This window comes from Rhinopithecus roxellana, chromosome 5 (assembly GCF_007565055.1).
Source record: "Rhinopithecus roxellana isolate Shanxi Qingling chromosome 5, ASM756505v1, whole genome shotgun sequence".
Taxonomy (NCBI): Eukaryota; Metazoa; Chordata; class Mammalia; order Primates; family Cercopithecidae; genus Rhinopithecus; species Rhinopithecus roxellana.
In genome coordinates, this window is record NC_044553.1 from 105,431,308 (window position 1) to 105,452,335 (window position 21,028).

General features: G+C 43.1%; 1 pseudogene; it reads left to right on the forward strand.

Annotated features, from left to right (window-relative positions):
* The first annotated feature begins 3,454 nt into the window (after positions 1-3,454).
* LOC115897577 overlaps positions 3,455-21,028 on the forward strand; it is a 43,924-nt pseudogene continuing 26,350 nt past the window's right edge.

The following is a 21,028-nucleotide window of genomic DNA, read 5'->3' on the forward strand; positions in this document are numbered from 1 at the left end:
CCACAAAATGGGAAACCCAATATTTAGCTAATGGAACACTGATAAAACCTGCTCAAGATGTCTGTCTACTAACACAGATGGAGCCAAGCCAATGCATTATTATCATTTTAAAAAGGCACCAATCCCTCTGCAAAAGCACTGAATTGTATCATGAATCATCAGTGGTGGTTTTTGGGGGATATAAAGAAGGTGTTTTCACACTAGCTCGCACGACACACTATCTTCCAAATCTCTAAATATTTCTCTCCCCAGCCCAGTCCTCTCCATAGTTGTCCAAATCCCCCCACCCCACCTTTTCTCATGTTGTCTCCAAAACTCAAAACCATGCTCTGACTTTCTGTATCCTGCCCTCCCCTTCTTGGACCACCTGGGAGGCCCCCTGGTTCCCCAGGGTGTCCCCTCCTCCCCTCCTGGGATCCCTGATCTTTCCTCAAATGGACCAGTTTGGCCTCTCTTAGTTTCTCCAACTCTGCGTCTCAACCTTTCTTCCTTCACTACACAAAAATGTCCAGGAGGCAAAGAGCCCACAAACCAGGGAACCTTCCTTTCCAGAAGGGAGGAGAGAAGTGACTACAAATATATGGTTACGATTTTCTTCTCTGGCACCACTGTTTCCATGGGCAGCGCTGAGCCCCAGTCCTGGCAGACCTCAGAACCAGGCTCTCATGAGCTGGGGCAAGTGGGGCCTAGGGAGCCTCTGGGTGGAGCAACTGCCCTGCTGATTTGGCTCACTGCAACCTCTGCCTCACGGGCTCAAGTGATCCTTCTACCTCGGCCTCCCAAGTAGCTGGGATTTGGGCTACCATGCTTGGCTAATTTTTGTATCTTTTAGTACAGACGGGGTTTCACCTGTAGCCCAGGCTGGTCTCGAACTCCTGGACTCGAGTGATTTATCCTCCTCAGCCTCCCAAAGGGCTGGGATTACAGGTGTGAGCTGCTGCGCCTGGCCTTGTGCCACCTTTTAAATATCAACAAGGACAGATTAGAGAACAGCGGAAGAGGGTGAGCAGCATAATGAGGTGACACAGAAATAATTTCACATGAAGAACTGGGCATGCTTTACCTTTTTTTTTTTTTTTTTTTTTAAAGTCATTCTGGGCTGGACACAGGGGCTCATACCTGTAATCCCAGCACTTTGGGCGGCCGATGTTGGTGAAACCCCATCTCTACTAAAAATACAAAAATTAGCTGGGCATGCTGGTGGGCGCCTGTAATCCCAGCTACTCAGGAGGCTGAGGCAAGAGAATTGCTTGAACCCAGGAGGCGGAGGTTACAGTGAGCCGAGATCGCGCCACTGCACTCTAGCCTGGGTGACAGAGCGAGACTATGTCTCAACAACAACAGCAACAACAACAACGCCATTCTGTGAGGGTTAATTAAGAAAATAGGGTCAGGCGCAGTGGCTCACCTGTGTAATCCCAGCACTTTGGGAGGCCGAGGCAGGTGGATCACCTGAAGTCAGGAGTTCGAGACCCGCCTAGTCAACATGGTGAAACCCCATCTCTACTAAAAATACAAAAAATTAGCCGGGCATGGTGGCGTGTGCTTGTAATTCCAGCTACTTGGGCAGCTGAGGCAGGAGAATCACTTGAACCTGGGAGGTGGAGGTTGCAGTGAGCTGATATCGCACCATTGCACTCCAGCCTGGGCAATGAGTGAAACTCTGCCTCCAAAAAAAAAAAAAAAGAGAATATATGATGCATGCACCAGAGCTCAACATTAGCTTAGGAGCATTTCTGAGATTTGGAGCTATTCAGCGATGGAAGTTCCTGGTACACACATCAGGTATTCACAATACTCTTTCTCAGGTGTTTGGTCACTGCTAGTGAGCCTGCCTGGATCAGTGTTTCCCAAATGACAGTCATTTGCATCTTTACATATTTTGGGGGGGTGGGGTGGGGGCATATCCCATACTAGATTTTAAAAAATTGACATTAAAAATACATGTTTAAAATGTGTAAAGTGCACTAATCTTAAGTGCACTGGATGTATTTTTTATTCATGTATATACTTTTGTTATTCATCACCCAGGTCAAAATACAGAACAAGCACCCAGAGCGTTCCCTCCTCTTCCTTCCCAGTCAATAATCGTCCCCCCCTACCTAACCACTGTTCTTACTTCAATCACTGTCAACTAGTTTTGCACGTTCTTGAACTGCAAATAAAGTGTCTCAATTTTTACTTAACATTTTTCTTGAAGTACACTTGTTTTTTGCCACTTTTTTTTTGACCTAAGAAATACCATTAATGAAACAATGGTTTGACGTGATAGGCATTTCCCTCCTAATATGCACTAAAACACTTAACTATTTGGAAAAAGAAGTATGTTTGTGTATCAACTAATATATTCTCCTCGGCTACCGTTGGTACACGGACCACATTTTGTTTCTCAAAGCAACCAGGTGATTTCTGAGGTCATTTGCAGCTCGAACACGGAATGACTTTGTGGTGATCGAGTAGCCAAAAGTTCATGGAATGCACTGTCACAACTGTGATTCCGCTATAGGGCCGTGCATCCATCCAACACTTGTTTAATACCTATATTTAATACCTAATACCTTAGACTGGCCTAGGCTGTGCACACAGAAGACTAAACCTCACTTCTTGAGTTGAAGTGGGGGAAATAGGGTAAATCATTTCACGATGTGTGGTTAAGTGCTGCAGCTCAGGTAACCACCGGCACACAGAGAAAGGGCGGTTTCTGGAGACAGGGCGGAGAGGAGACCGTGGGTGGGCATTTCCCAGAGCAGTCTCTGCCAGCCACTCTAATTTGATCACTTTGCCACAAAGTAGCAGCTGCGGTCAACCTCAGCCTCCCTTAGCAACCTGCGTGCCCCGCCCAGGTGCCTTACTATTGGTCTCGTGGAGCGGGATGGGCAGCTCTGCCGTGCAATCCTAGCTCGCAGCCCTTGCTCCGCGTGTACTCACGGGAGGACTCGCAGGCGTTACGGCCCTCCTGCGTGCCCCGCCCACCCCTCGGGCAGCTTGTAGCCGGTGCGCAGGCGGGGCTGTGTGCAGGGCCAGCGCGGAGCCGGAGCAGCAGGGAGCCGGAGCAGCAGCGGTGAAGCGCCTGGGCTTGGCCGAGACTGCCGTGCCCATTGCTCGCCTCGGTCGCCGCCTCTTTAGCCACCGCCGCCGCTGCCGGGGGAGCGGCAGCCTATTGTTTTTCTGCGCGGCGAAGGTGAGAAGCTGTCTCGGCCCGCAGGGGAGCCCCGGGAGCCTCACTGTGAGAGCACAACTTAGTTGGCGGAGTTGGGGGAAGTTTTGTGATTTGAGGAGGGGTCGGGGTGCGGAACGCGGCCCGATCCCTGCGGCCGCTAGGTGGGGCGGGCCCCGGAGGAGGGTTGGGGGCTGCGCGGTGCTTCGGGGGCGGGCAGGATGGACGGGTAGCCGGGCGGCGCGGGGACCTCAGCTTTGCGGACCCCTCCTCTCTGCCCATCACCCTTCTCCCGCAATGTCTGCTTGGGGCTCGGCGCGCCTCCCACTCATCAGCCCAACTTGGGGGCCGTCGCCGCTTTCCGGGTGGGGGGCGCGCCCGGCCGCGGATGGCCCCGAACCTGCCCCGGGTCTCCTGGTTGGCGCTGCTGGGGCGGGCTCACTCCTCTCCTGGGGCCGGCGGCCGCCGTGTGGGGTCCGCGCCCTGAACAAGTGCTGCGGGCGCGAGGGAGCGGCTCCCCGGGGCAACGCGGACGGTGTTGTCCGACGGCGCCCGCCTGCTGGGGTCTCCGCTGCTTCTCCGGGACGCGGCCAGGCTGAAATCCCCCGCTCGGAGTCGAATGACTCAGGAGACCTGTTCTGTCGGTCCAACTTGCATCTATACTTTGAGACTAATTTTTTTTTTTTTTTTTTTTTGTAAAGGCAAACCGGTATGTGAAATTGAAAAAAGGAAAAACCCTCAAACAAACTTTCTTCTTTCTTTCTTTCTCTCCTCTCTCTCTTTCTTTTTTAAAATCAAGAAAGGGGGTAGATAGGTTTGTTTTGGAAATGGTTCTTATAGCAGAGTGATACCGTCACATTTAATGCTGCTACTGTGAACTCAGGAATGCACCATGCAAGTTGGATTGAACGGTATTTTGGTGTTCATTCTTTGCTGACACTCATTAATGAAGTTATTTGGAGAGTTGATTGCTTCAGTAGAGTAAAAACCAGTGTGCCTTTTTTTTTGTTGTTACTACTTCCCCCCCACCCCCTGCATTGTTTTAATTTTCGAAGAAGCAGTTTATTCAGTTTTTCTAAACCATTGGATTGCCCAGATGAGGACAAACGGTGCAGTTCTTGAAAGGTCATTATTGGCAAGTTTGTGAAGGAGCTAAGATCAGTTGAGAAACCAGTGTTACTGTTCTTGTATTCCGTCGTGGACTCTTGGGGATTTGCAGGCTGCATTAAGTACAAGTCTGGTCCAGTTTTGGGTGCACGTATTCCACTGAATTTGTTCGTGTGGCTTATTATATGCACATGATTCTATTTCAGTTCCCCGATGGAACTAGCTTAAATGTCTGTCATTCATAGTGACAAATGAACAAAATAGCCAGAGTGTCATTTACTGTTAACTTCAGTTGTGTTCCTTTACCGTCTGCTAAATGAAAAAGAAAAATTTGAGAAATACTGTGTGTGTCAGTTTGCTGTGAGTGATTTCTCATGCTAAGTGGGTCATTTGGAGAAGCGTTCCTGGGCTTTTCTGGTTTGGTGGGCCTTGTGTTCTAAAACCAATTTTCTGATGAAGCTAAAGACAAATTTTCTTCAGGCACAGGCGTTGCACTTTAAAACTATAGAGCCAGTTTTAGGATTCACAGTACTCGCTCGATGGCTTCCCTTCCTGGTTGTGTGGTTGTGTGTGTGTGATTGTGGGGAAGGAGTTGGTTGACAGGTTGGAAGGGATTGTCAGGGAGGGACACAATGTAAGCAGGTACTGTTTACAATATAACGTGACGAGTGCACCAGTTGCTTTCCTTCTCTGGGCGGTGATGGCATGTTACCCTGTAGGTACTATTGTTTTAGGATTTCTTACACTTGGTTTGCCTTGACTAAATGGTAACTGCACACATACTGTACTATAAATGGACTCCTCTAGTCCTTAACTCCTTGAGGGCTGTGATAGACCTTACTTAGCTTTGTACCCTCTTTGCCAGTAGTCTTAACAGTGCAGGCACGGTATGTGTTTGAATTGGGTAAATTATTTTTACTGCCTAGTGGTAGCTAGCGTACACAGGATAGAGCCACTAACTCTAGGGACTTGTCCAAAATGACAATTCACTTGCCGATCTGTGATGAAATTTACTTTAAAAGGATTTCTAACTTTAAAAAAAAAAATCTGTCGGTTATTATTTATTTAAAGAAGTGGGGCTTAACTAGTGCTCTAAGGATTTCAACAAGAGATTCCGATTTAGAAATCCCCCCCCTTTTGGTGAAATTATTATTTTTTTAGAGTCAGAATCTCACTGTTTCCCAGTTGTCGGCTGGGAACCCAACCCATCCTCCCACCTCAGCCTCCCACAGTGTTGGAATTACAGGCCTGAGCCATCCCACCCAGCTGGTGAAATTATTAAAATTGTAGTGACAACTCTCCCTCCATTGTGAAATTGGAAAAATATTAGACATTTTAGAAAAACGTACACCCTTTGGAGCTAGGTAGAGTTCAGATCCCCACATTTCCATTGACTAGTTGCATATCCTCTCAGAGCTTCAGTTTCCTACTCCATAAGGGTTAGTAACATGCTTTGCAGTGTTTTTAGGGATGAATGAAACTGTGAGGTACTTAACTGCAGTATTTAACATGAATTAGGTAGCTATTTCCTGGTAGCTGTAATGATAATAATTTTGATACGTTTTTACATGACTTAAGCATTCTTAAAAGTCTGATGCTTCTGAGTATAGAGGCTTAGCTATTTCTTTCATAAAGAAGGGGCCCTGAGACTTGTGAGTCTTATAGTAACGCATTTCTTAGGTCATGTAAACTGAAGGATAATGGAAACACAGTCACCTGTGAGTCTTCCTTTGAGAGTGGGACTCGCAGAGTGCTTGGTGGGGTAGAGCTCTTTGTGACTATGGTATTTAGGAAATGGTGAGAAATGGATTGTTTTCAGTACATCAGTCATAAGAGGATATGAGTTAGTTCCAACTTTCTTTATTTTACCTTAGTCTTGATAAATAACAAGTGTGGATTATGTCTGTATTTCTCAGACTTGTTTAAGGTAAAACTGGACTGGGTGTTAACAGTGTTGGTTCAGTACAGAGGCATGAGCCACTCACTTCCCCTTCAAGATAACACTTTAAAGGTGCCACCATTTATAGAAGAAAGCAGTGATTTAAAGCGGCTATACCAGCACAGTTTAGAATACTTACAGTACTCAATGGAGTAGATACATTCTAGAAATATTTACCTGTAGTGGGAGTTGAACAATGAGAACACATGGACACACAGAGGGGAACATCACACACTGGGGCCTGTTGGGGGTTGGGGGACTAGGGGAGGGATAGCATTAGGAGAAATACCTAATGTAGATGACAAGTTGATGGGTGCAGCAAACCACCGTGGCACGTGTGTACCTATGCAACAAACCTGCACGTTCTGCACATGTACGCCAGAACTTAAAGTATAATAATAAAAAAAGAAAAATAAATATTTACCTGTTAAGGACATTTTCTCTATATTTTATTCCATCTTTCCAATAGTAGTTTTCTTATGAAGAGATTATAGTAAACCTTTAAACATTATGTTTGATCAAACTTATAGATTGTGGGTAAACCTTTAAAAATTATATTTGGTGACACTTACCGAGTGAGGGTAAAAACATTCCTGACAAAGCTAGGCAAAGAGACTTGGACTTTTTTTTTTTGAGAAGGAATCTCCCTCTGTCACCCATCCTGGAGTTCAGTGGTGCGATCTTGGCTCACTGCAACCTCTGCCTCCCGGGTTCAAGCAAATCTTCTGCCTCTCCCGAGTAGCTGGGACTACAGGCACGCACCACCATGTCTTGCTAACTTTTGTATTTTTAGTAGAGATGGGATTTCACCATATTGGCCAGGATGGTCTCGAACTCCTGACCTTGTGATCCACCCATCTCGGCCTCCGAAAGTGCTGGGATTACAGGCGTGAGCCACCGCGCCTGTCTGAAACTTGGACTTTTGATGTTCCCTTCTTTTAAAGTTAACATCTAGCACTTGAATAGACTTGGTTATTACTGATGGGGACAGGCATCCATTTGGAAGTAGCTTCCCTCTCTCTCTCTGTCTTTCCCAGGTTAGGCTGTCTTACTGCTGTAAATGGGGAGACAAGAGAAAGCTGTGGGTGGAAAAAAGTTTGTTTCATGGCCTGGCACGGTGGCTCATGCATGTAATCCCAGCATTTTGGGAGGCTGAGGCGGGTGGATCACTTGAGTTCAGAAGTTCAAGACCAGCCTGGCCAACATGGCGAAACCCTGTCTCTACTAAAAATAGAAAAATTAGCTGGGCATGGTGGCGGGCACCTGTAATCCCAGCTACTTGGGAGGCTGAGGCAGGAGGATCGCTTGAACCTGGGAGATGGAGGTTGCAGTGAGCTGAGATTGTACCACTTCACTCCAGCCTGGTCGACAGAGCAAGACCTCGTCTCAAAAAAGAAGAAAGAAAGATAGGGTCCCACTCAGTTGCCCAGACTGAAACGCAGTGGCAGGATCACTGCTCACTGCAGCCTTGACCCAAGTGATTATCCCACCTCAGCCTCCCAAGTAACTGGGCTCACATACATGCACCACCATGCCTGGCTAATTTTTTTGTTTTTATAGAGAGAGGATCTCTCTATGTTGCCCAGGCTGGTGTCAAACTCCTGGGATGAAGTGATCCTCTCACCGTGAACTCACCGTGAAAGTGTAGGGCTTACAGGTGTGAGCCACCGTGCTCAGCCTGCTGGGTTTTTGATTGGCATTGCATTGAAACTGGAAATCAGGAGGCAATTGACATTTTAATCACGAGCCATGACCATGGTATATCTATTTATTTAGACCTTCTTAGATTTTTCATCAGTGTTTTGTAGTTTTTAGTAATTGGATCTTGCATGTATTTTGTAATCTTATATATTTATTTCATGTGTTGTGGTGCTGTTGCGAATGATACTTTTTGATTTCCAGTTGGTCATTGCTAGGATATAGGAAGATGATTTTATGTTACATGCTGACCTTGGATTCTACAACCTTGCTAAACTCATTTTTAGTACTAGAAGCTTTTCTGTAAATTTTTGGAATTTTGTGCATAGACAGTAATGTCACTGCCAAATAAGGGCAGTTTAATTTCTTCATTTTCACTTTGTATACTTTTATTTCCTTTTTTTTTTTTTTTTTTTTTTTTTCCTGAGACGCAGTTTCTCTCTTGTTGCCCAGGCTGGAGTGCAATGGTGCGATCTCATCTCACTGCAAACTCTGCCTCCTGCGTTCAAGTGATTCTTGTGCTTCAGCCTCCCCATTAGCTGGGATTACAGGCGCATGCTACCATGCCTGGCTAATTTTTGTATTTTTAGTAGAAACAGGGTTTCACCATGTTGGCCAGGATGGTCTCAAACTCCTAACCTCAGGTGATCTGCCCGTCTCAGCCTCCCAAAATGCTGGGATTACAGGCGTGAGTCACCACTCCTGGCCCAAGAGGACACACTGTTTCTTGGCTTATTAAGAGGTGTTTGGTTAGTGTTAGACCAGAGGTTGGTACATTCTAGCTTGCTGACTGGATTTAACATGCTGCCTCTTTTTATAAATAAATCTTTATTGGAACACAGCCACACCCATTCATTTATATATTGTTTAACAGAGACCATATGACCTGCAGAGCGTAAAATATTTACCAATTTGCGCTCCACAGGCACTTTGCTGACCACTACTGTGGACACCAATTTTAATTTAGGTATATAAACTTTTTTGTAGCTTCTGAGGTTTTGCATTAATTTTGCTCAGGCATCTAGGTTGGTGGAAGTGCTTTCGGTTCCTTCTCCCAAACCAATCACACAACCATGTAACTTCGTGCCTGAGTTACTGTGTGGTCCTCTATAGTGATTGAGCTTTTACGTAGTTCTTTGCAGGCAGCATGAATTTCAAAAATCTCCAAACTTTTGATATTGCTAATCTTTGTAAACTTTGCACACTCAGCTCTGGTACATTCTGATGATGATGTCCACACTGCAGTCTATGAAGAAAAGACTGATGATTGTTTATATTAAAATGCAGAAAGAGAATTGTAGCAGCAACTTTTGCTTCTCTAATCAATACTGTAAAAGACTTACTATGTGTGGGCAGTGGGGGAGAATGTTAATTTATAAATTGAGATAGTTGTATTAAAATTGAGTGACTCTTATTTTGACATAAAGTGAATGTGTCTCTTTTATACAGCAGAAAACTATTAAATGTGTTTTTTCTCAGCAGTATAAAATAAAGTGGAAAATGTGGGAAGAATACAAATCCTTAACTAGTGTGCTTCTGCTTATTTCACACCCCTCAAATTTCTGATTCCTTCCAACTATAGCTGGCTTTACTCCTGAGTGGTGAAATTGATGAACATACTTAAAACCACATCATTTAAGACTTTGAATGTTGACATTTCCTCCTCTTCACAGTCTTTCAAATACTAGGCAACCTGTAGGGTTCCACTGTGTCTGTCATGTATTGTCCCTGTGTTACATGAAAGCAGCCCCAGTGAACTTGTGAATTTGTTCAGTCATTTCACTGGCTACTGGGTGAGGGAGAAGTAGGATTTTCTCTCTTAAAATTCCTCGGTGAAATCATTGGATGGGCGTGGTGTGTTTCTTTAATTTTCCTTTTGGTCAAAAATCTGACAAAGCAAAGACTTTCAGTGGGTCTTGGTCTTTCAATAGGTTTAGTTTTTAAGTGTGTTTACTCTGACTGAAAACTGCCTTCCTGTAATATGCTCCTTCCTTTAGAACACAGTTCTTAAGTAGAGTTTGTTTAAATGTATAAAATAAGTTAACGCATTATATGCAGCGAGGTTTTGCATCAGAACCCTGAGTTCTCAATGTTGTGGCCAGTTTAAGTGTCACCTTTTACTTTTAAAGTAAAGGTGTTTTAAAAGGTAAAACATCTTTTACCTGTTTTTTCTCTTACTTGCTTTTTTATTTTTGGGGTAAATGATATCTTTCTCAGGGAGGCCTTCCCTCAGCACCATGTTTAAAATGGCATCTCCTTCATTTGCTATTCCTTCTGTTTTATTTTTCTCTATGGAATTTGTTACTGTGTGAAAGCTATTTATTTTAATGTTTTATTTACCTGTGTACCCCTAGAATAATATCTATGGAGGTAGAGATTTTTGTCTGTTCCTTCTGTACCTACAGAATCTTGAGGATTATGGTGTCTGGCACATTGTAGGTGCACAATGACAGCTGAATTAACAACTTCAGGGAGAGTTTGTAGGATGGGGCTCGAGGTGTAGGGCAAGTCAGTTTTTAGATTTGAGGTCATTAGCAGGAGATCCTCTTATGATGTGGGGGGAAAAACACATGTTTTAACATCAGACTGGGTTTGAATCTGGTCTCTCCAACTTACCCTTTGACCTTGGTGTTAAATAATTTAACCTTTGAAAGATCAGTTTTTTCAGTGGTGAAGTAGGGGAAATAGTATCTTTTTAATGGGGATTAAATGTAATATAAAATACAATGCTCTGTAAATGTTAGTTTTTTCTTTCTCATTGTGTGCCAGCATTGGGGAAGTCTAAAAGCAACCTGAATTTACCAGTCTGTTTCTGGAGCCTTCTGGGGTCATTACTTTGATTCCTTTTGACAGATAAATTCTTTTCAGCAGCCTGTGTTGCCAGCATAACAATGACCTGTCCCTTTGACCAGTGTGGGGGCCAGACACTTTGTCATCCCTCTTTTAATCCATGTATCAGAATGACTCTTACGAGTTCTGGCTTTGAAAAATGTTTAGAGGAGTTTATAATTCCAAACAGTTCAGATGACATCGGCCCTTTCTTAAGAGTCCTCTGAGTTTGCTCAGCTTCCTCATTCCAGAGTGGTGGGAACCATTCAGTTAAATTGATGTTTATGGTCTTTACACATAGTCATCCTAAGTTTCTTGCAAATCACGAAACATCAGATGGCTGCTAAGTCACTAGTTTGTCTCTGTAGATTTCTCTAATCCAAGCTTGTCCAAACTGTGGCCCACAGGCTGCATCCTGCGAGGACTTTGAATGTGGCCCAACACAAATTCGTAAACTTTCTTAAAACATTGGCCGGGCATGGTGGCTCACGCCTGTAATCCTAGCACTTTAGGAGGCCGAGGCGGATCACCTGAGGCAGGAGTTCGAGACCAGCCTGGCCAACATCTCTACTAAAAATACAAAAATTAGCTGGGCGCGGTGGCACGCGCCTATAATCCCAGCTCCTCGGGAGGCTGAGGCGGGAGAATCGCTTGAACCCAGGAGGCAGAGGTTGCAGTGAGCCAGGATCATGCCACTGCACTCCAGCCTGGGTGACAGAGTGAGACTCCATTTCCAAACACAAAAAACTGTGAGATTTTCTTGTTTTGCAATTTTTTTTTTTAAAGTGTAGCGGCTATTATTAGTGTTAGTGTATTTTATGTGTGGTGCAAGGCAGTTCTTCCAGTGTGGCCCAGGGAAGCCAGAAGATTGGATACCGCTCCTTTAATTTTTAATGGATTAACAAGGTGTTAATTCCTGTATCAGTTTCACTGATGTTTCTTCTGCTTGATGCAGGAACACTTGACAAGTTAGTTAAGGTAGATTGGTCCATACATTTATGGGTTCTTTCATTTCCATGTCCTACGCAAGTCTGAGCAGGACCTGGAAAACTGATTAAAATGCCAGTGAGCACAGTGAGCTTAATTGTAAATTAAATGGATATTTAATACATTGAGAAGGTCCTCAAGCCTTTCAATCTTTCATTTTCATCCATGCTTGCTATTAAATCTGATGGGCTTGAAATTGACTGTTCTTCTTGTAAAAATGTTGTTTGGTTATTGCTGCCTTTCTTAAGCTTGGTTTTCAGTGTGGATTTCTGCAAATAATTTTCGCACCAAAAAGTACAAAGTCATTAAGTGAAGGCAGTCAGGAAGGCAAGAGTACCCTGAGCTAGGAGGTTTGCTATAGCGCATGGGGTGGACCAGAGAATGAATGAGCATGGGCCCGGAGGTGGTTCAGTCAGTGTGGGAAAGCCACCTGCTTGTCAGCTTTCTACTGCGTTGTCCAGCAGAACGCATTGAAGCTTGGGACCTGCAACTGGTGTGGAGATGATTGCATTTAGGAGGCTGATGTAGATTTTTTTCCCTCTTAAGTGTGTGTTAACTGCTTTTTGGCAAAGTCTTGATCTGAGACATACACAGCTTGATCTGTGGCAGATCTGTGAGGATTTTAATATCGAGAGGGTTCTGTTATCTGAGTTAGGCATGACTAGGCTACCAAGGCATTGCTTTTCAGTCCAAACATTTGGTCATTTCAATTTATTGTTAGTGAGGCTTTTGTGATTTCTTAGAACACAGAGTTTGGGATTTTGTCTGTTTTTTGCATGTGTGAATGACGCTTTATACTGTTGCTTATATTGCTGGTTAGTATGTGCCTTCATTTACCTATTGTGAGTAAGAAACTTCCTCAGATCAAATTATAGAAACAGAACCAAGTGACTATAGAAACAGTCACTTGGTTCTGTTTCTCTGACTCTTAAGAGGATGAGATCACTTTATACTCAAATTCAGGGTGTTTAGTAAAGGACCTACCATGCTGAGCATTTATAGCCTAGATGAAGTCTGGCCCAATCTCCAAGTTCAACTTTTAAGAACACGCTATTCTTAATGTTCAGCAATTCAACCCTGGAAGCCTTCTCTAAATCTTAATGGGATTTTTATGAGAATTCATTTAGTGAAAATAACAATCAAGGAATCCAGCTATTAACTCTGAGGAGGGTCATGCCTTTTAGTGGTTAGAGAGGCAGAGAGGCAAGCTGTAGCCTCCCTTCTCAGAGAAGGGGAATTGAGGAAGAGATTTCTAGTGGCCCTTGCAATCCTCCCCTCACTTTCCAGGCTCCCTAGTAAGACTGGAAGAAGTCCCTGAGTAAACAGCATTTTGTGAGTTTGAGGGACTAGGTAAAAACGTACGTGAACATACAATGGTTTTGCTTTGATAACTTTTAAATATCCTGTTGGTTGTTGAAACTTCTGTGACAGTGAAAGCTTTTGTCCTTATTTTTCAATTGGAAGATCTTTCTTCCCCACTTGAAAAAATGGAGTTTGGGATCAATCCCTGACCCCGCTTCCTTCCTGAATCTCTTAGTGTATAGTATACAGCTGGGCATATGGTAATCTCAGGGACGGGATTGTACTCATAGAGCTATGCTTGACCCCTAGGACTTTCGGTGGCTTATGTATTTTTGATGACAACTTTTGATTTTATTCTCATTTATTCCATTTCTGTTTCAGTGTCTTGGGTCATGAAACTTAATCCACAACAATCTCCCTTACATGTGAGCAAATAATGAGATTTCTTTTCATTTTGTATTTATCTGTTCTGTTTACTTGTTATAATAAGCTCCCACTCTCACGTGATAGATTCTCAAGGAAAATTTTAACCATATATGCATGAATATATTGATGTAAGACACTTCAGAAATTGAGTTTGATTTAGTAAATACTAAATGGCTAATCTGTGCGTGGAACTGAAAACAAATAATACCTGTAAGACTTGAGAGTTAATTTAGTCAGGGCGATAGTATGCGCATATGAAACAAATTGTCCTGCAGAACAGTACTGTAGCTTCTTATTTTTTACCTGCAGTGCATTCCTGTAAAAGTAGTGTGGAGATCCTCCTGCTGCCACTGTGATTTACCTTATGTTGCAAGTAGGTGGAACTATGTCATTGGCAAGAGTGCTGTTTTCTTTAGACTCTGGGTGAAAGCTGATCTATCATCTCCCTAAAGTGAGGGACTTTGAAGATAAAATTGATGAATGATTGAATCAAGGCTGGAAAAGGTAGGCTGTAGGTGACTATTCTTTATTATTGTAAGAGTGAATTAGTTGAATTTGGGTGGTGAAAAGTGCCTGTTTGATGAGAAGCCAGCTTCGGGTTGTGGATGGTTAGAGCTATGAGAGGCCAGTAGTTGCTGGGTTGCTATGCTCTGGAGAGGGTGAGAAAATATATTTGTAATAGGACTTGATTCCGGCCTTGAAGAATATGGATCATTTAGTTGGACAAAATGTCCCCAGAATTAGTTGAAGACAAAAGGCAAATGGTCAGGAATGGGAGGCAGTGAACATAGTGTTGGATGAATAGTCGGGGGATGGTCAGTGGAAACTGGCCCACCCAAGTTTGTGTCAGGTAATAATGGGAGATAAGCCTGAAAAGATGGATAAGGCCGGGCGCGGTGGCTCAAGCCTGTAATCCCAGCACTTTGGGAGGCCGAGACGGGCGGATCACGAGGTCAGGAGATCGAGACCATCCTGGCTAACACGGTGAAACCCCGTCTCTACTTAAAAATACAAAAAACTAGCCGGGCGACGTGGCGGGTGCCTGTAGTCCCAGCTACTCGGGAGGCTGAGGCAGGAGAATGGCGTAAACCCGGGAGGCGGAGCTTGCAGTGAGCTGAGATCCGGCCACTGCACTCCAGCCTGGGTGGCAGAGCAAGACTCCGTCTCAAAAAAAAAAAAAAAAAAGAAAAGATGGATAAAGCTCAATTGTGAAGGAAGACAAAAGTGTGAGGGTTTGCAGCTCAAGGAAGCCTGCCTGTCTCTGTAGACTCCACCTCTGGGGACAGCACACAGCTGAAGACCAACAGGGGATGCAGCGGGGGCCGGTGCAGACGCGAACGACTCTGTCTGACAGCTTTGGGGAGAGCTGTGGATCTCCCAACTCGGAGGTTGAGATCTGAGAACGGACAGACTGCCTGCTCAGGTGGGTCCCTGACCCCTGAGTAGCCTAGCTGGGAGAAATCCCCCACTAGGGGCAGTCTGACACCCCACACCTCACAGGGCGGAGTACACCCCTGAGAGGAAACTTCCAAAGGAAGAATCAGACAGGTACACTCGCTGTTCAGCAATATTCTATCTTCGGCAACCTCTGCTGCTGATACCCAGGCAAACAGGGTCTGGAGTGGACCTCAAGCAATCTCCAACAGACCAACAGACAGTCCTTCTGACTGTCAGAAGGAAAACTATCAAACAGGAAGGACACCTATACCAAAACCCCATCAGTACATCACCATCATCAAAGACCAGAGACAGATAAAACCACAAAGATGGGGAAGAAGCAGGGCAGAAAAGGTGGAAATTCAAAAAATAAGAGCGCATCTCCCCCTGCAAAGGAGCGCAGCCCATCGCCAGCAACAGATCAAAGCTGGTCAGAGAATGACTTTGACGAGAGGAGAGAAGAAGGCTTCAGTCCATCAAACTTATAAGAGCTAAAGGAGGAATTACGTACCCAGCGCAAAGAAACTAAAAATCTTGAAAAAAGAGTGGAAGAATTGACAGCTAGACTAATTAATGCAGAGAAGATCATAAACGAAATGACAGAGATGAAAACCATGACACGAGAAATACGTGACAAACGCACAAGCTTCAGTAACCGACTCCATCAACTGGAAGAAAGAGTATCAGCGATTGAAGATCAAATGAATGAAATGAAACGAGAAGAGAAACCAAAAGAAAAAAGAAGAAAAAGAAATGAACAAAGCCTGCAAGAAGTATGGGATTATGTAAAAAGACCAAATCTACGTCTGATTGGGGTGCCTGAAAGTGAGGGGGAAAATGGAACCAAGTTGGAAAACACTCTTCAGGATATCATCCAGGAAAACTTCCCCAACCTAGTAGGGCAGACCAACATTCAAATTCAGGAAATACAGAGAACGCCACAAAGATACTCCTCCAGAAGAGCAACTCCAAGACACATAATTGCCAGATTCACCAAAGTTGAAATGAAGGAAAAAATCTTAAGGGCAGCCAGAGAGAAAGGTCGGGTTACCCACAAAGGGAAGCCCATCAGACTAACAGCAGATCTCTCGGCAGAAACTCTACAAGCCAGAAGAGAGTGGGGGCCAATATTCAATGTTCTTAAAGAAAAGAATTTTCAACCCAGAATTTCATATCCAGCCAAACTAAGTTTCATCAGTGAAGGAGAAATAAAATCCTTTACAGATAAGCAAATGCTTAGAGATTTTGTCACCACCAGGCCTGCCTTACAAGAGACCCTGAAGGAAGCCCTAAACATGGAAAGGAACAACCGGTACCAGCCATTGCAAAAACATGCCAAAATGTGAAGACCATCGAGGCTAGGAAGAAACTGCATCAACTAATGAGCAAAATAACCAGTTAATATCATAATGACAGGATCAAGTTCACACATAACAATATTAACCTTAAATGTAAATGGACTAAATGCTCCAATTAAAAGACACAGACTGGCAAACTGGATAAAGAGTCAAGACCCATCAGTCTGTTGTATTCAGGAGACCCATCTCACATGCAGAGACATACATAGGCTCAAAATAAAGGGATGGAGGAAGATCTACCAAGCAAATGGAGAACAAAAAAAAGCAGGGGTTGCAATCCTTGTCTCTGATAAAACAGACTTTAAACCATCAAAGATCAAAAGAGACAAAGAAGGCCATTACATAATGGTAAAGGGATCAATTCAACAGGAAGAGCTAACTCTCCTAAATATATATGCACCCAATACAGGAGCACCCAGATTCATAAAGCAAGTCCTTAGAGACTTACAAAGAGACTTAGACTCCCATACAATAATAATGGGAGACTTCAACACTCCGCTGTCAACATTAGACAGATCAACGAGACAGAAAGTTAACAAGGATATCCAGGAATTGAACTCATCTCTGCACCAAGCGGACCTAATAGACATCTATAGAACTCTCCACCCCAAATCAACAGAATATACATTCTTCTCAGCACCACATCGCACTTATTCCAAAATTGACCACATAATTGGAAGTAAAGCACTCCTCAGCAAATGTAAAAGAACAGAAATTATAACAAACTGTCTCTCAGACCACAGTGCAATCAAACTAGAACTCAGGACTAAGAAACTCAATCAAAACCGCTCAACTACATGGAAACTGAACAACCTGCTCCTGAATGACTACTGGGTACATAACGAAATGAAAGCGGAAATAAAGATGTTCTTTGAAACCAATGAGAACAAAGATACAACATACCAGAATCTCTGGGACACATTTAAAGCAGTGTGTAGAGGGAAATTTATAGCACTAAATGCCCACAAGAGAAAGCAGGAAAGATCTAAAATTGACACTCTAACATCACAATTAAAAGAACTAGAGAGGCAAGAGCAAACACATTCAAAAGCTAGCAGAAGGCAAGAAATAACTAAGATCAGAGCCGAACTGAAGGAGATAGAGACACAAAAAACCCTCCAAAAAATCAATGAATCCAGGAGTTGGTTTTTTGAAAAGATCAACAAAATTGACAGACCGCTAGCAAGGCTAATAAAGAAGAAAAGAGAGAGGAATCAAATAGATGCAATAAAAAATGATAAAGGGGATATCACCACCGACCCCACAGAAATACAAACTACCATCAGAGAATACTATAAACGCCTCTACGCAAATCAACTAGAAAATCTAGAAGAAATGGATAATTTCCTGGACACTTACACTCTCCCAAGGCTAAACCAGGAAGAAGTTGAATCCCTGAATAGACCAATAGCAGGCTCTGAAATTGAGGCAACAATTAATAGCCTACCCACCAAAAAAAGTCCAGGACCAGATGGATTCACAGCTGAATTCTACCAGAGGTACAAGGAGGAGCTGGTACCATTCCTTCTGAGACTATTCCAATCAATAGAAAAAGAGGGAATCCTCCCTAACTCATTTTATGAGGCCAACATCATCCTGATACCAAAGCCTGGCAGAGACACAACAAAAAAAGAGAATTTTAGACCAATATCCCTGATGAACATCGATGCAAAAATTCTCAATAAAATACTGGCAAACCGGATGCAGCAGCACATCAAAAAGCTTATCCACCATGATCAAGTGGGCTTCATCCCTGGGATGCAAGGCTGGTTCAACATTCGCAAATCAATAAACGTAATCCAGCATATAAACAGAACCAAAGACAAGAACCACATGATTGTCTCAATAGATGCAGAAAAGGCTTTTGACAAAATTCAACAGCCCTTCATGCTAAAAACGCTCAATAAATTCGGTATTGATGGAACGTACCTCAAAATAATAAGAGCTATTTATGACAAACCCACAGCTAATATCATACTGAATGGGCAAAAACTGGAAAAATTCCCTTTGAAAACTGGCACAAGACAGGGATGCCCTCTCTCACCACTCCTATTCAACATAGTGTTGGAAGTTCTGGCTAGGGCAATCAGGCAAGAGAAAGAAATCAAGGGTATCCAGTTAGGAAAAGAAGAAGTCAAATTGTCCCTGTTTGCAGATGACATGATTGTATATTTAGAAAACCCCATCGTCTCAGCCCAAAATCTCCTTAAGCTGCTAAGCAACTTCAGCAAAGTCTCAGGATACAAAATTAATGTGCAAAAATCACAAGCATTCTAATACACCAGTAACAGACAAGCAGAGAGCCAAATCAGGAATGAACTTCCATTCACAATTGCTTCAAAGAGAATAAAATACCTAGGAATCCAGCTTACAAGGGATGTAAAGGACCTCTTCAAGGAGAACTACAAACCACTGCTCCGTGAAATCAAAGAGGACACAAACAAATGGAAGAACATACCATGCTCATGGATAGGAAGAATCAATATCGTGAAAATGGGCATACTGCCCAAGGTTATTTATAGATTCAATGCCATCCCCATCAAGCTACCAATGAGTTTCTTCACAGAATTGGAAAAAACTGCTTTAAAGTTCATATGGAACCAAAAAAGAGCCCGCATTGCCAAGACAATCCTAAGTCAAAAGGACAAAGCTGGAGGCGTCACGCTACCTGACTTCAAACTATACTACAAGGCTACAGTAACCAAAACAGCATGGTACTGGTACCAAAACAGAGATATAGACCAATGGAACAGAACAGAGTCCTCAGAAATAATACCGCACATCTACAGCCATCTGATCTTTGACAAACCTGAGAGAAACAAGACATGGGGAAAGGATTCCCTATTTAATAAATGGTGCTGGGAAAATTGGCTAGCCATAAGTAGAAAGCTGAAACTGGATCCTTTCCTTACCCCTTATACGAAGATTAATTCAAGATGGATTAGAGACTTAAATGTTAGACCTAATACCATAAAAACCCTAGAAGAAAATCTAGGTAGTACCATTCAGGACATAGGCATGGGCAAGGACTTCATGTCTAAAACACCAAAAGCAACGGCAGCAAAAGCAAAAATTGACAAATGGGATCTAATTAAACTAAAGAGCTTTTGCACAGCAAAAGAAACTACCATCAGAGTGAACAGGCAACCTACAGAATGGGAGAAAAGTTTTGCAATCTACTCATCTGACAAAGGGCTAATATCCAGAATCTACAAAGAACTCAAACAAATATATGAGAAAAAAACAAACAACCCCATCAAAAAATGGGGAAAGGATATGAACAGACATTTCTCAAAAGAAGATATTCATACAGCCAACAGACACATGAAAAAATGCTCATCATCACTCGCCATCAGAGAAATGCACATCAAAACCACAATGAGATACCATCTCACACCAGTTAGAATGGCAATCGTTAAGAAGTCAGGAAACAACAGGTGTTGGAGAGGATGTGGAGAAACAGGAACACTTTTACACTGTTGGTGGGATTGTAAACTAGTTCAACCATTATGGAAAACAGTATGGCAATTCCTCAAGGATCTAGAACTAGATGTACCATATGACCCAGCCATCCCACTACTGGGTATATACCCAAAGGATTATAAATTATTCTACTACAAAGACACATGCACACGTATGTTTATTGCAGCACTATTCACAATAGCAAAGACTTGGAATCAACCCAAATGTCCATCTGTGACAGACTGGATTAAGAAAATGTGGCACATATACACCATGGAATACTATGCAGCCATAAAAAAGGATGAGTTTGCGTCCTTTGTAGGGACATGGATGCAGCTGGAAACCATCATTCTTAGCAAACTATCACAAGAAGAGAAAACCAAACACCGCATGTTGTCACTCATAGGTGGGAACTGAACAATGAGATCACTTGGACTCGGGAAGGGGAACATCACGCACTGGGGCCTATTATGGGAAGGGGGGAGGAGGGAGGGATTGCACTGGGGAATTATACATGATATAAATGATGAATTGATGGGTGCTGACGAGGTGATGGGTGCAGCACACCAACATGGCATAAGTATACATATGTAACAAACCTGCACGTTATGCACATGTACCCTAGAACTTAAAGTATAAAAAAAAAAAAAATCAAATAAGATACATAAAAGTTAAATAATTAAGTGAAATTGTTATAAAACTGCAATAAAATGCAGTTGTTCAACTTCGAAAGGCTATAAGAGTGATTCATTAAAAAAAAAAAAAAAAAAGTGTGAGGGTTTTGTTTTGTGACCACCGAGGAGCCATTGATGGTGTTTATTTTGAGCATGCTTTTCCTTTTATGCATTTATACTAAATACATAAACATACTGCTGTATTCATAATAGTCATTTACCTTTCCAACATGTCCCTGTAACTTCTGCATAGCTGATTTTTATGTTAAATGTAACATGTCAAGAAATATATGTGTATTTTTAGAAGTTGTCTTTTGTGCTCATTTTCTTTCTAGACTACTTGGAGATAGTTTATGTTTACCAGCGGGTTTGCATATGAACTGAGTACCTTGGGTTATTTATTTTTATTTTTTTTGAGAGAACGGGTCTCGTGCTGTCATCCTCGTTGGAGTGCGGTGGAGCGATCATGGCTCGCTGCAGTGATCATAGCTCACTGCAGCCTTGAAGTCCTGGGCTCAAGCAGTCCTGCTTCAGCCTCCCGAGTAACTGGAAGTACAGGTGCATGCCACCACGCTGAGCTAAATTCTCCCTTTAAAAGTGTGTGATTCTTTGTTTCTTCGTGTGTATACAGTTTTGCAATCACCATTGTCTG